Source organism: Callithrix jacchus, chromosome 14 (genome assembly GCF_049354715.1).
Source record: "Callithrix jacchus isolate 240 chromosome 14, calJac240_pri, whole genome shotgun sequence".
Lineage (NCBI taxonomy): Eukaryota > Metazoa > Chordata > Mammalia > Primates > Cebidae > Callithrix > Callithrix jacchus.
In genome coordinates, this window is record NC_133515.1 from 65,790,247 (window position 1) to 65,806,638 (window position 16,392).

At 40.4% G+C, this 16,392-nt stretch overlaps 1 pseudogene; it reads left to right on the forward strand.

Annotated features, from left to right (window-relative positions):
• The first annotated feature begins 11,473 nt into the window (after window positions 1-11,473).
• On the forward strand, window positions 11,474-12,408 carry LOC100415525 (C-terminal-binding protein 2 pseudogene; annotated as a pseudogene).
• Window positions 12,409-16,392: the final 3,984 nt, after the last annotated feature.

Genomic DNA, 16,392 nt, shown 5'->3' on the forward strand with positions numbered 1-16,392 from the left:
TTGAAATTGCCTTGGTTTTGAATGGAGGTTTGTCAAAATTCTCATAAAGTGCTCATATGCAATTCTATTATCAAGAGTCTTATCTAGAAATGACAATGGTAATGAAAAATACTGACTAGAGTATCAAAGCTCAATTTTTAGCAGTCAAGATTATATTGTTTCATTAAATTGAGACTGCAAAGCAAAAAAAAATTAATCAGACTTATAATGAAAAATTACAGATAACATATTCCTGCTCAAAGTAATCAAAAATGTAGACACTCAGAGGAAAAACAGGGTGGTGTAGAGGAATCTGAGGGAGCTGCCTCATGGGGCATTTAAATTGTCATCTCTTCCCACAAAAATCAGCTTCCTCCTCAGCACTCCTCAGAGTCAACTTTTGAATCAGTGTCAGACCAGCAAATGACATCTCTGGCCTCCAGGAGAAATTCAGGGAACTCAGCAACAAACAGAATTCCATAAAAGAAACTCCAGAGGACAACATCTGGGCTTGCAAAGCACAGTCAGTTATTTCGGCTCAGAACCCGCCAGGGGTTGCTGTCATCTGTTGTAGCAAGATGCATCCAAGGTTCTCTCCAAGCCTGCACGGGCCTGCTTTCCCCACCTGGGCTCCCGCTGCTCTCCACTAGCACCCTCTCTGAGGGTGCTAAGCCAATTCCTTCCCCACAGCATGCTCCCGCCCACCACCTCCACCTCCCCTTTGTCCCACAACCACCTTTTCCAACCCTCACTGATGCCTCATGTCTCCAAATTCTCAATGCACTGATGTCTTTATTTGTTCCAGGTCAGTTACTACTCTCACCTTAATTAGACTGTTTGTTCATTGAAAGCAGGAGAGGGAAAGTTTAGATTTCTGTATACCCCATAGTCCCTACCACAGGCTGGATTCATAGCAAGTGTTCAGTAAATGTCATTGAGCAGTTAACTTTCTTCTGGGTAAAGAGTTGAATGTAAATGAACATATTTCTTGGCAAAAGTGAAGATTAAAAAAAGGGAAAAGAACATTTGATGAATACTGACAAGGAACTACATTGTGCTTTTCATGTTATCTCAAAAATTCTTCACAATAATTCTATGACATTGCTTTTTAATCTGTAAAATGGGAAAGCACAAAGTTCTGAGGAGGCTAAGCAACTCTACCAAGGGTATTCAATTTGTTATGAACAGAGCATAATTTAAACTCAGGTCCGTCTGATTCCAGAGCACATGCTCACTCCTAGAATTTTTATGATTGTCATCACTGTCATCATGGCCATGTCCATCTGCAATGGCATTGAGCCATTTAGCTGTAGAGAGACTTTTCATGGCTGTATCTTTGCAGGCCACAGGCCTCAGGTAAACAACTGGAGACACAAATCTTCCACAGCAAGGCACAAGCCTTCTCATTTTTCTTGACCTCTTCTCCAGAAGGGTCCATACAACAGGCAGAGAGCACCAGTTCTTTGGGCCCCTTCCCACGTCTATGCTTCTCCTACGTTTGGTCAACTCACCGATTGGGACAATGGTGAAGAAAGACCTGGGTCATTTAAATACACAATAACTAAAGGTAGTGTGAGTAAAAGGAGACTCCTTTCTCTATCCCATCCTAGCCACGTGTTCCTGGGTAAATCTCTTCATTTTCCTGAGATTTAATTGGCTCATCAGTAACTTAAGACCCTCTGAGGCTCCACAAGATGGTGTGACTCTAAGTGTTACATAAATGTTGAAAATTAAGACCCTAGATTTTCACATTAAAAAGCAAATTCAATTTTACCTCTTTAGGAAAAGGTATTCAGCTAAATAATCAAAATTCATTTTAAAGGACAATTTTTTAAGGGTAAAGTTGTAACTCCTGCACAAATATAAAACATAAAAGGAACTTGTGTCAAATATTTTATATAACCTATTAATTGATGAGAGAACAGTAAACTGTTACACTCAGTGCCAATAATTCAAAGAACATATAGGCAATCAGGAATGCCAAAATAAATTTTAAAATAGATGTGGTCAATATCCACATAGTAATAATGCATTGCATTTCATGGCACAAGAATCATTGGCATTATGCTTAGGTTCTACTATAGAATTTAAAAGAGATTTAAAAACAGAGCATAAACAATGAGAGGAAAAGACCACAATCGCATCAGATAATCCAGATGAGTATACTAGAGAATACCTAGAATCCGACAGAATACCTAGTAATCTCTCTTTTATTTTTTTTATTTTTTGGTGGGGGGATTATTGTAAAGTCTCTACAATTAACACACATCCTATCTTTCTCAGATTGTATTCCGTGGGAGAAGCAGGAAAACAGTGACAAAGTCAACAATGAAAGAAAAAGAAAATGAACTGAACAGTCAGAGCCTTACAAGCCACACCTGGCCTCTCTGGTTTTACGGGGCATACTCTATTTAGTGGGCATGCCCTGGTGAAAATCCATGCCAGGTCAGTAGCCTTGGGTTCCTGAGCCTTCCTCCCATGTCTTAACGCAATCCTTTCTGAAGGAGGTACTCAGAAATGGCCTGTGATTAGGTCCCAGTAACATAATTTTTTTTTAAATCATAGTGCAGAAACATCATAGAGAAACATCAGTGTCCTCTGGGAGAATGTTAGAATGCAGATTCTAGGCCATGACTCTAATGTCCTGAATTAGAGTCTGCATTTTTAACATGTTGTCCATGTGATTTGTATGAAAATAAGTGTTTGAGAAGACACGGTTTAATTAACATATAGCTCTGCCACTAGTCAAGGAACTGTGCCACCTTGATAGGTCAATTCACTTTCTGGGCCTCAGTTTCCTCACTGTAAATTAAACAGGCTGGGTATCTGGCCTTGGAGAACCCCTCCTGGTCTCTGAACCCATTTTCTAAAGATCTCTCTCTGACGTCAAGCTCCAAGGCCAATGTCATGCCACCAACCGCTGGAGCTTGAGTCATGCAGAGATTTAGCTAAGCCATGCTTACATTTTCCTCTTGTGTCCTTTTCTGGGGAAAAACAAATTGACACAGCGACTCTAATGACATTATCCCTCTTTCTGGAGTACCAGCAAAGTGCCAGGATTCCCTGAGAACCGAATGAGTAAGAAATTGCACCATCTGCTTTCACGTCAGGAATTTCCACAGTTTTGCTCCCTGATTGAGTGTATTGCCTTTTAAAACCCAAAATAATCAATTCTGACAAGATAAAAGTCAGATATGCTTTTCAAATTACAAAAACACACACAACACTCACAAATTTCCTGACAGCCTGATATAAAGAGAAGGTGAATTACCCACTTGTTATTTTTAACTTGTTTTCTTCAAGCCAGCCTGTGTGTTCTGCAGGAAACCTCTGACCTCAGTGCTACAGAGAGGAGCACAGAACTTTACAAAGCCCTCTCCTCACCATGGCAACCTACAGCCCCCTCTGTAGTGAGCCAGAACTGCGCTAGGTCCATGTTTAGGGAAAGGGGTGGGTGTGGGGAGGATCCTTTAAGTAGCCTTCCACATTTGGATGCAAATAATGCTACCTACAGGCAGATGAGGTATTTTCTGCTATTGTCCTTTATTACACGAACATGAGTACTAACCCAGAGTTTGTTCCCAGATGAACTCCAATGCTTACTTGAAATCTATGTAGAGCACAAAGATTCTGAACCAATGGGCTCCACAGCAATATTTAAGCCCTCACTGTACTACAAACATCACCGCACTCATCAAGAGAAACTAGCTTGCAGCCATTTCCCACTTTTGTTCATTCAGCCCCCAACTCTGCCCCTGCGTTCCAGAACCCTCCTGCTACCACACTGATCTCTTCTCTCTCCCCAGATTATTTAACTACTTACTAGGAATTTGTGGAACACCTACTCTCTGACAAGTCCTATACTTAGAGCTTGGGCTTTGGTGGTAAACAAGACAGCAAAGCCTTAGATCTCTCATGAAGCTCAGAGTTTGTTGGGATGCACAAATGTTACACGAATAGAGACCCAAGTCACTTCAGTACATAATTTCAGACTAAAACAGTGGGGCCTGATCCAGTCCTGACATTGGAGCACCTTCCATGGTGGATTAATTTCCTGAACAAAGTACTTTTCCCCATATCCTACAATTTCTTAGAGTGACTCTCCCCTATATAGTCAGAATTCTATATTCTAAAAAATGAACAGAATTTTTATAAAAATACAAAGACAAAGAAACAGTCCATTCACAGATTTTGAGTTCCAAAATACACTTTTAAATCTGCTCTAAGAGCAAACTGACTTTGAAACCAAAGCTTTCATTGGCAAGAGCTGGGTTTCTTGAGAAATAAGAGCTTTCTGAGTTCTCAAAGCCTATGCTTGAGGATCAATCAGAAAACACTGAAGGACTCAGAGTATCGGATTACTCCATGATAATACTTTAAAAGGAAAATAATTGAAGAGTGAATTTACATATTTACATGGTCCCAGGAGTTAGCTGTAAGCGGGAAAGTCAGCACATTTCGTGGATGTCTTATGACCAGGAAAAGCAGCATATTATCAGGGGTTGGGTGGTGGACTGCCCTGCTACAGAGGATATGAGAACGTACTTAATTCTCTCTTGAAAATGATCACCCCTCCATGATCAGACAAGATGGCATACCTTGATAGAAGCCAATAGGACAGACACCATAAGTAGATATAAGCCTCAAAGCAGTCACAGAAATAAATACTGTGTGGCTAGAGACCAAGGACTTGATACCCTCCCAAATGTCTTGACAATTTGCAAGCACCCCCACAAATTAGACACATCCCCATGGAGACCTAAAGGTGGGAAAAAACATCCCAGATGACTAAATTTAATTCTGGAATTACAGAGAAAATCCTGGAAGTGATTGGGCTTAATGGATTAACAAGATTGCAGGGGTTCTTCCACACCATTAGACAAAATGAGGCTTAAAAGTTAAGATAGTTGAGATATAGAATATACAGTAGTCCATATCTGTTACACACCTGAGTTATGTGCACACTTGGGTTAAACAGAGGACACCTACTACATTTCTCTGAAGTGGGACATTAAACAGGGACATACTGAAAAAGAAGGTATTTGCAGGGGAATCGCATTGTGAGAGGGAACAGCACAAATGAGGTTGAGACCCTTAATGCAGGATTTGCTTAGCCTAAGAATTAATGGTCAGTGTATCTGGAACAGAGTGAGGTGTGAGACAGCATGAGACAGGGTCCACATCAAAGCAGAGGTTTCTTTTTTTTTGGGGTGGGGGGGACAGAATCTTGCCCTGTCTCCCAGGCTGGAGTGCAGTGGTACACTCTCAGCTCACTGCAAACTCCTCCTCCTGGGTTCAAGGGATTCTCCTGCCTCAGCTTCCCAAGTAGCTGGGATTACAGGCACATGTCACCATGCCCAGCTAATGTTTTTCCCTTTTTTTTTTTTTTTTTTTTTTTTTTTTTAGTAGAGACAGGGTTTTGCCATGTAGGCCATGCTGATCTTGAACTCCTGATCTCAAAGATCTGCCCACTTTGGATTACATACGTGAGCCACCACACCCAGCCTGAGGTTTCTTGCTAAAGAGTTTAGACTTGATCCTCAGAACAAGCAATGGGGAGGCACTGTAGAGTTGTAAACAAGATAGTTATATTATCAGCCGTATGCTCACACAAGGTAATTCACTGATTTAAAAAGTTTATCCTCTGCCGCCATCAGCCCCACCACCCACATCCTCACACACATTCATCTGCCCCAAAGGCTCTCTGAGTCCACTATCCCATGTTCCAGGACTTCTTTCTCTCAGCTGGTGGCCTTTCTACAGAGCATTTCCTGCCCTTGGTCTTTATGTCTCAATGAGTTTACCTTAGAAGTTAGGATGAGAGTACCAGGTGCTATTATTACATATAATAATATTTTGGTCAGGAACCAGAGAATGACCTCATCTTGCCCAGTTAATTACTGCAGCCCCTCCCAGCAAAGTTCTAGGAAGGTATTCACAGAAAACAAATGCAGAATGAAAATCAGAGTACCATTTTGTTCCCAGCTGCACAAGAATGCTTTACGCCTATGCACAGCTCTGATTAAAGGCTGAGTTGGATCAATGCTCAAGGTCAAAGAAAGGATCCCTTAGTTACTCTCTCACTTATCTACATATTGCAGCAAAGATACTCATGACTATCAACTTCGAATGAGAGAAACAGCTGAGACCATTAAAAAATGTACAAAAGACTGGGTTCAGATTGTTTTAGACCTGATTAACCCCACTCTACCCCTCCCTTTGAAGCTAACCAGTTTCAGGCTCTGGCCAATCACCTGAGCAGAAGGGAGATGGTTTTGAAACCTGACAGAAAGAGAGAGGTAAAAGTGTTCAGCCCCGCCTTTGTACCCAAACTTCACGTTACAGCTTAATCCATTGGATTGATGGGCTAGTCCAGTATCAGTCACAAAATGTGGCAGCCTCCCTTGAGGCAAGAGCCAAAAAATTCTTGGAGAAGTCTTGTTCAAAAAACCGTTGTGTGAATCAGATGAGAAGACAGGCTCATAGACAGCTCACTGCTGGTTAAAAACATGTCCTTGGTGCATTGCCTCACCTGTGAAAACCTGCATTTTGAAAAAGGACTGCAAGAGGAGGCTCAAAGAAAATCATTGCTATCCTTGCAAAGTCAAACAGGAAGAAAAGCCCATGGAGGACACATTTTTCATCAGAGACGTTTTCAAGAACCTCTCAAAAATCACAAACCAGGGGTTACTTTCATCTTTCTCTTCATCTCTTCATTGGTCTTATCGGGCTAGATCTTAGATAATTTTATAAGAAAAGCTGACTCAAGAAAAAAAAATCATAGAATATTTTCGCTGTCATGCTACCAATCAAGCATGACCAAAGTTCAAACTTTATTCCCAGATTTTCTCCAAAATACTATCTCAAACACTAATTTACAGTCTGTTTTCTACCATCTGAGAGTAAAAAGTTAAAGAGGTTTTTTTTTTCTAGAGGAAAACAAGAGAGACTTGATTGTTACATCTTATATATCTGATTTTTAAAAATTAAGACTATGGATGTGATCACTTAAATGCCAGCTGAAGTGGAGAAACAAATCAGAGTGATAAATTAATCTAGTCACAGCAGTGGTGGACTTTCTTCTTTTGAGTCAGCCATGCTGAGGGACATTTCTAGTCACTGCCAGATGCCATCATCCCAGGGTCCTCCTATAGGAACCTTGAAATGATCATTTGAACATAATGGCAAAGAATCAACAATTCCTTTTTTTCTTTGAGACAGAGTGGCTGGAGTGTAGTGGCTGGATCTTGATCTCAGAGGAGGTTGCAATATTTCCTTCTTATTGTCTTGGGAAAAAAAATACAAAATTATGCAAAAGTAGCAAGAACAAAGAGAAACAAAAAGCAAGTCCACCTTCAGCAAAACCGGAAGGTAGTTAAAACCTCAGATCCCTTCCTTGAATGTGTGCCCCTCCAAAATTCACGTTGAACAACAGTATTAAGAGGTAGGGCTTTAGGAGGTGATTGGGCCATGAGGACTCCTCCCTTGTGAATAGAATTAGGAAGGTTTTTTGCTGGAGGAAACTAGCCAGGCCCGGGTTGCTCTTCCACCTTCTGCCACGTGAGAACACACCAACAAGGCATCATCTTACAAGACAAAGACCGGGCCTTTACCAAACATCAGATCTACCTGTGCCTTAATCTTAGACTCCCCAGCCTCCACAGTGTGAGAAACAAATCTCTATTATTTATAAGTTACCCAGTTTCAGGCTTTTCATTATAGCAACACGACAAAGACAAAAATTGATACTAAGTGTGGGATGTTGTTATAATAAATAACTAAAAATGTGGATGTGGCTTTGGAAATGGGTAATGGGCGGAGGCTGGAAGAGTTTGGAGGAAGCAAACTGTAATGCTCTGTTCACATTGATACAGGCACGAAAAAGCCTGTATCAATGTGAACAGAGCATTACAGGAGATTCTGATGATGGCTCACAAGAAGAGAGTTGTAGCAAGAGCCTCGTTTCTCTCAGAGATTATCTAAATGGTTGTGAACAGAATGTTGGTAGAAATAAAGACACTAAAGACCATTCTAATGAGTTCTTAGAGGGAAACAGGTATTCATATATGATATAGGAAACTGGAGGAAAGGCCATCCTTGTTATAAAGTGGCAAAGCACTTGACTGAATTGTGTCCTTGTCCTAGTGTTTTACGGAAGATGAAACTTAAGAGTGAAGAACTAGGATACTGGGCAGAAGAAATCCCTGAACAAAGTATTGAAGGGGCTGCATGGCTATTCTTCACTGCTAACAGTAAAATGTACAAAGAGAAAAATTAAAGGCACAATTTTTAACCAAAAGGGATGTGGAAATTAATGGGAAGATTCTCAGCCTGTAAAAATGAGAAAGCATGTTCTGGAGAGAACACCAAAGATATAGCCAAGCAAACATTTTGATAAGGAGATTCGTATAAATAGAAGAAAGTTGGGTGCTATTCATCAAGATAATGGAAGAATGACCTGAAAGGTATCTTCGAGTCTGCCACTCTCACCATAGGTCAGAGTACCAGGGCTTTGAAGGCAGAATGGTTTCAAGGGACGAGCGCAGGGCAGCCATAGGACTTGGGACTTGCTGCCCAGGGCCACCTCAAGTTTTTGCTCCACATGTGCTAATGCAGCAATCCTTAGCCATCCTGGGTGTGGTTTGGGCTACCACTCTAGAGGGCACAAGCAATAAGCCTTGGTGGTGTCTACGTGGTACTGATTCTGCAGGTGCACAGAACGCACAAGCTGAGGAGGCATGGCTGCCTCCACCTAGATTCCAAAAGGTGCCTTGGAGAGACCTGGGGCCCAGGCAGAGAACTTCCACAGAGGTGGGCCACCACAGAGCGTCTCCAATTAAGGCAATGCCCATTAGAGCTACTGGGTCAGGGCCACTGCAGAGAGCCTCCACTAAAGGGATGCCCTGTGAAGCCATGGGGGTGTGGCTTCCCCCAAGACTGAACAACTGTAGAGCCACCAATGTGCAACTCTAGCCCAGGAGAGCCACAGCCTCTAGGCCTCAACGCATGAGAGCTGTAGCATGGGCTGTACCCAGCAACGCCATGAAGCAGGGTTCCCTGAAGCCTTTAGTACCCAACCCCCATTCAAGTGTCTAAAAAGTAGGACCTGGAGTCAGAGATTATTCTCAAGCCCCAAAATTTAATGTTTGCCTTGTCAGGTTTCAGACTTACTTGGGATTTGTTACCCCTTTTTTCCTTCCTATTTTTCCCCATTAGAATGAGGTCTATCCTATGCTTGTTCCACCATTGTATCTTGGAAGCAGATAGCTCGTTTGATTTCATAGACTCACAGCTGGAGGAGAATTTGCCTCAGAATGAATCATACCTTGAGTCTCAGCCATATCTGATTTAGATGATATTTAGATGAGACTCTGAACTTCAGACTTTTGAGTTCAATCTGCAATGAGTTAAGACTTTAGGGGCCACTGAGATAGAAAGAATGCATTTCGTATATGTGAAGGACTTGAATTTTGGGGGATTGGGAGTGAAACTGTATGGTTTGATTGTCTGTGTGCCTCTAAAATTCATGTTCAAAATCTCCAATGTAGCAGTATTAAGAGATAAAGCCTTTAGGAGGTGATTAGGTCATGAGGGCTCCTCTTTTGTGAATGAAATTAAGGCCTTTAAAGGGGATTTATATAGCATTTGACTCTTTTGTCCTTTTGTTTCTTTGGCTATGTGAGGAAAAAGCATTAGTCCTCTCCAGAGGGCATAGCAACAAGAAGCTACCATGGAAGCAGAGACCAGGCTCTCACCAGACACTGAATCTACCAGCTCCTTGATCTTAGACTTCCCAGACTTCAGACTATGAGACACAAATTTCTGTCATTTATAAATTACCCAGTCTCAGGTATTCTGTTATAGCAGCGCAGACAGACACCCAAACACACACCACTTCTCCCTACAAAAATTCAGGAGCTGCAAACAACAACCGTAATTTAGAAGGGGCCATGCAGGAAGGAGCTGAATAACAGATTCTAGAGAGAAAGTCTAAACTGCAGCTTCCAAATCATGTGAGATAACATATACTCCTTGAAAGAGGCCAAGCACGGTGGCTCAACCTGTAATCTCAGCACTTTGGGAGGCTGAGGTGGGAGGATCATGAGGTCAGGGGATCGAGACCATCCTGGCTAACATGGTGAAACCCCATCTCTACTAAAAAAAAAAAAAAAAAATACCAAACAATTAGCCAGGCCTGGTGGCACGTGCCTGTAATCCCAGCTACTCAGGAGGCTGAGGCAGGAGAATCGCTTGAACCCAGGAGGTGGAGGTTACAGTGAGCTGAGATTGCGCCACTGCACTCCCCAAACCAATCATAAAACATACCACTTCTAGTTAAGCTACTGTCTAGGCTAAACAACAACAACAAAAATTAGACTCACAAAGTCAAGAGGGAAAATAGCCTGGCCTCACATTTCTTCACAGCCGTGATCAGTGGTAGAAGAGAGTGGTGTAACACCTATGAAATCTTCTGAAAAGAAGGTGAGATTCAAGGATTTTTATATTTATTGAAACTGTGATATAGTTTTAAATAAAATGGAAAAATTGGATTATTTGCAAAAACCTTCTTATTTGCATCAGGAATCTACTAGAAGCCTAACTTCATCCAACCAAAAGATTACTAGAAAATTTATGACAAAAAGACAAGACAACGTCCCCTTTTCTTAAATGGATTACTAAGCTTAAAACAAATACCAAGTGAAGACAGAACAAAAATGCAAATGTTATATGCCCTGACAATGTAGAATTATTATAACTAACAAAAGTCAACAGAGGGAGAGAAAAAGAGGAGAGGCATGCTGAAGATAAAGAATAAACTTTAAAAAAATCAAATCGAAGACCTAATTATATGGAACGATACAAAGGCAAATAGGAAGAAAGATAATATAATTGTAGTACCAGGAGGCAGAGCAGCAAACAGAGGAAGAGATGTGCCCTCATTCTATCCATTGGCCATATCCAATAGGTACTATGTAAAGAGATAGAGGACTGAGATATTAGATGTATGATACTAATAAATGTGAAAGAGTTAAACTCACCTCTTTAAAAATATATATTCAGATTATATCATAACATAAGATTGAATTCTTTGCTGAATATAAAGTCTCAGAAAAGTTGAAGATAATAGAATGGACAAAAATATATTAGGCAAATGCATACAAAAAGGAGAAAATCACAATCTGAATATTATACAAAGTTGAGTTCAGGCTAAAAAATATTTAACAAGTCAGAGAAGGGTATTTTATAATACCAAAGGGTATAGATTTCAATGAGGATACAACAATGTGAATATATATGAGCTCTAGAGTAATAAAAAGCAAAATCTTTAGGACATTCAAAGTGAAGTAGAGAAAATCACATCAGTCATCAGTCTATAGAGTTAGTGGATAGATTTATATTGGGTTCATAATGCATGCAGACTCCTGCGAGTTCCCCTAAGTTCTTAGAGGATTGCTTTGTCTTTTGATCTGAGATTTGCACAGTTCCATAAAGAATGGCCCCTGTGGATAAGCACAAGGTCAAAAAACAGCAATTGGACAGAATCTGTCAAGGTATCTGCCCCCAGATACCCCACCCCTTGCAGCACTGCTGGACCACTGCAAATGCACCATGGAGATGCCCATCCTGAAGGACCTGGTCACCATGGCCTTCTGTGATGCACAGTCCATGCAAGAGATCCACCAGAAGGTTTTCGATGAAGCCTTGGGTGCTATGACCTACCACAAAATCATCGTCACCATGGAGGACCCGGAGAAGTTCAAGGTTCTGAGAGTGATTATGCGGCTAGGCAGTGACCAGGACAATGTGGACATCAAGGCTACCTGAGAGCTCAGGATTGCTGTGTGCAACACCCCTTCCAAAGCCGAGAAAGAAACACCTGACTCCACCAACTGCTACATCAGCAATCTGTACCAGAGAAACTGTGGCTGTACCAGGTACTACGGGAAGGCATGCCAGTACAGAGTGTGGAGCAGATCTGCGAGGTGGATCAGAAGCAGCCTGCATCCCTGGGAAGATACTGGGCCTCATCTGCTTCAGTAGCACGAACCAGACCGCTGTAGTTCAATCCAAGACCTTTGGATTCAGTGTCATGTTTTATAACCCCTACTTGCAGGGTGGGATAGAGCAGAGGGTCTATGCCTTGCAGGATTTGGTGCATCAGCATGACTGCCTCTCCTTACACTGCAATTTCAACGAACATAACCACAACCTCACCAATGGCTTTACTATAAAGCAAATGAGAAAGGAGAATTACTTGTGAACACACTCCGTGGTGGCCTGGTGGATGAGAAAGCTTTAGAACAGGCCCTCACAGAGAGCAGGTTAGGAGGGGCAGCCCGCAACATGCACGAATCAGAGCCCTTTAGCTTTGCTCAGGGTCCACTGAAAGATACCCCAAATTTCATCCTTATTCCCCACACTGCCTGACACAGAAAATGAGATGAACTAAAAGAATTTGACAGTCTTCTTAACTGATTCTGGACATATGCATCATTGATGTTGCAGTGTTAAAACTACAAGAGCTAGAAAACAAAAAATGTCATCTGCTTATGGAAGCGCTAAAAGACCAGGATGTGATTTATTAACAACCAACTTCTGTTATTGTGTGTTATATTTTTCATCTGTGGATCAAATCACACAAAACAAACAGAGCTTTTTCCTTTGTCAGTCCCTTGGTCCTAGCAGGTCCTGAACACCCTGTTCTAGAATGTTGCATCAAGAGTTCAAATATCAAAATTAAAAATACAGAAAGCTGAAAATGTCATCTGCTTATGGAAGTGCTGAAAGACCAGGATGTGATTTATTAACAACCAACTTCTGTTATTGTGTGTTATGTTTTTCATCTGTGCATCAAATCACACCAAATAAACAGAGCTTTTGCCTTTGTCAATCCCCTAGGCATAGCAGGTCCTGAACATCCTGTTCTAGAATGTTGCATCAAGAGTTCAAACATCAAAATAAAAAATATTAAGAGGAAATCCTTAGCCTGTGACTCTGGTCCCTTTGGTCTACAGGAGCTGGTTACCTCTTTTTTCTAATAGGAAGATTGCATTACTACAAAATGGGGAGAAAACCATTTGCCTGTGGTAGATACTTGACACATAGGATCAAAGACAGTAGAAGCTCCTGAACAGAGAAGCATCTTCTGACATCTGAACTACATACTGAGCAGACAAGTTGGTTTAAGTTCAGTAAAACCCTCTAATAATGAAAAGAAAGTTAAGTTTCACAAGTTGTTTGTACTCAAATATATTTTTTCAGTTTCAGATCCTCTGCTCTTTATTAAGTGGAAAGTCTTGAACTAAAACGGTTCAAGAAAATAATGTTGCATTTCCTTATGTCTCAGGAAACTCGTCAGATTGTCTATGAGCAAACCCACTTTTTTAGACATTATAAAGTCTTTTCTTCATGTGATATTTCATACAAGAACACTTCAGATGAATTAGATGTGACTGATTTTAACAAATCCTTTTATATTTGTATCAACTAGTTACATGCTCTATTCATAGTCTTTTGTGAATCATTGCCTTTTTGTTTAAAAGGATGGATATATTGTGAGCCTCTGTATAGGTACATTCTTGTTTTGTGAAAAAAGAGATTTTAAAATGTCCCCAACAGAAAAATAATGACTATCAGAAGTATATTTTGTTTTAGTGTGAGTTGCCATGATTCACACTCAAGTATTTGTTTATTATAAAGGTGGACATTTAGCATTAATTGCCATTTTTAATAAAAAGCAGTAAAAGAAATTATTGTGGCATAGAGCTGACAAAGAGCCCATAAGCAGAATAGATAAGGATTGACTATTTTATATTGGGTTGTTAAATAAACAACCCAATACAAAAACAGGTAAGAAACATATAGTGACTTAACAAAAAGAATGTTCAAATGGCTAATTGACATTTGAAAAGTTTCCTAACCTTATGAGCTCCTTAGGGAAATGTAAGTTAAAAATACAATGAGATGTCACTTTATTCCCACCAATGTAGCTAAAATTAGAAAGATCAACAATACCAAGTATTGGTGAAAATGGGGAGGAAGAGGAATATTCATATCCTGCTGTTAGAAGAATAAACCTGTACAACCACTTTGAAAACGGTGTCTTTTTAACAATGCAATGCCTAAATCTGTACATATAGAAATGGGCAACACTCACACACACAAACACACACACACACACACCCCAAAATAACATCTGAGAATGTTCATAGTAGCATTATCCATAAACACCCAAATATCCATTAACAGAGGATGGATAAACTTTGGTGTATTCATATAATAGAATACCATGAAACAGTCACTATTAGTGAATTGCTGCTACATACAACAATATACATGAATCTCATGATTACAGCTCTTTCAGAGAAGTTAATCACAAAAGTATACGTACTTTATGCATATCAGTGGCAATATATGATTTCATTTATATGGTATATGAAAACTAGTAAAACTAAGTTAGGATTTTCAAAGTCAGAATGGTGGTTGCTTTGAAGAATTTGTAGGTGGGAGTGATTTGAGAGCTAAAGAAAATGTTTCTGGGGTGCTGTGACAAAGGGATTCACTTTTTCATAACTTAATCGAGCTACACACTTTTGATTTGTGCATTTCTTAGCATGCATGCCCTACTTCAATTAAAAATTTCATTTAAAAAAGAAAAGAGAACATCAACAGCCAAAAGTATTTTTAAGTTTATTTCTATTGGATTGAGCCACTGGAATTGTGGAGTTTGTTACAACAGCTAAAACTACTCTAACTACTACAGAACTTTTGAGGTTATCAACAGTCATTTTACAGATAAGGCAACTGTGGCCTACAAAATTAAGGAACTTAACCAACATCACAGAGCTAGTTAGTGACAATTTGCGGTCTATTAGCCTCTAAATCCAGCAGGTCATTTTTTCTTTTTCACTATGTTTCACTGCCTCAACTTAATGTGCACACCACTTAACACTCTCATCCCACTTGGCTCCCAATAAACAAACCATAATAATAGAAAGTGATATCTACCCACTCAGCAGACAATTTCATATGATAGATCTACTGAAAGTGCTTCTCAAATTACCCAAAAGTGTTCCTGTAAATCTTAGTAATTGAATTTTACATATAACACTTTGAAAAAGAAATAATACTTTTCCCAAATCGAAAACCTCATTAGCTAATTCCAAGTGTTTTGCTACCCCAAAATCAGGCATCCATTTTGCAGTTTTTTTAACCTATTAGTGATGTGATGGATTAGACATTCTGATTAAGCCAAATGATCCCCTCTAATGTTCCTAAAGAGTGGTATGAATGGAAAATGTCTTTAAAATAACCATGTCAACAAAAATCAAAAGCATGAACAAAGAAAATCATGTGTGTTAGCCACTCTAAAGAGCAAACCACAGAAGCTTGGGAATCTTTCAAGAGAACTTAGTAGCATTTCTGGGCATTTGTCTTCCAGTGAAAATCTCAGCCAGTCCTAAGCAGCTGTCCCAAGTTTTTAGCTTAAGTGAAAAAACACCCACTGAAGGCTGAGAGTGGCAGAAGAGAACCTAATCCCACACTTCATCTTCCCCAGCTAGGACTCCTGTTCTGAGATATGGGAGTCAGGTTCAGAGTCCTCCAAGTAAGAGCTGTGTTGATCCTACCACAAAGAAAACTCAGCAGAATAATTTTGTGAAGCAATGGTGAAGCCGGCCTTCCCTGTTTCTCTATCTTTTTTTTTTTTCTTTCCTGAGACAGGGTCTCATTTTATCACCCAGGTTTGAGTACAATGTCAAGATTACAGCTCACTGCAGCCTCATCTTCCTGGACTCAAGTGATCCTCCCACCCGGCCTCAGAGTAGCTGGGACCACAGGCATGCGCCACTATGCCTAGCTAATTTTTGTGTTTTTTTGTAGAGATAGAATGTTGGCATGTTGCCCAGGCTGGTCTTGAATTCCTGGGCTCAAGTGATCTTTCCACCTTGGCCTCCCAGTGCTGGGATTACAGATGTGAGCCACTGCACTCAGTTCCCAGTCTCCATTTTTGACTAAACTCTATCTTCTAGTATGTTGCTGTATAGATTGAATTGTGTCCCCTCAAAATTCGCATGTTGAAATCCTAACCCCTTGATGTAACTGTACTTGGAGATAGTGCCTTGAGGGAGGAAATTAAGGTTGAATGAGGTCATATGGGTGGGGACCTAAATATGATAGGACTCGGGTCCTTTATCAAAAGGGGAAGAAACATCAGAAATCTCTCTCCCCCTCCACATGCACAGAGGAAAGGCCATGTGAGGACATACCAAGAAGACAGCTATCTGCACTAGAGAGAGAGCCAATATGAGAAACTGACTCAGCTAGCACCTTGATCATGGACTTCCCAGCCTCTAGAACTGTGAGAAAAATAATGTCTGTTGTTTAAGCCACCCAAGCTTAAACATTTTGTTA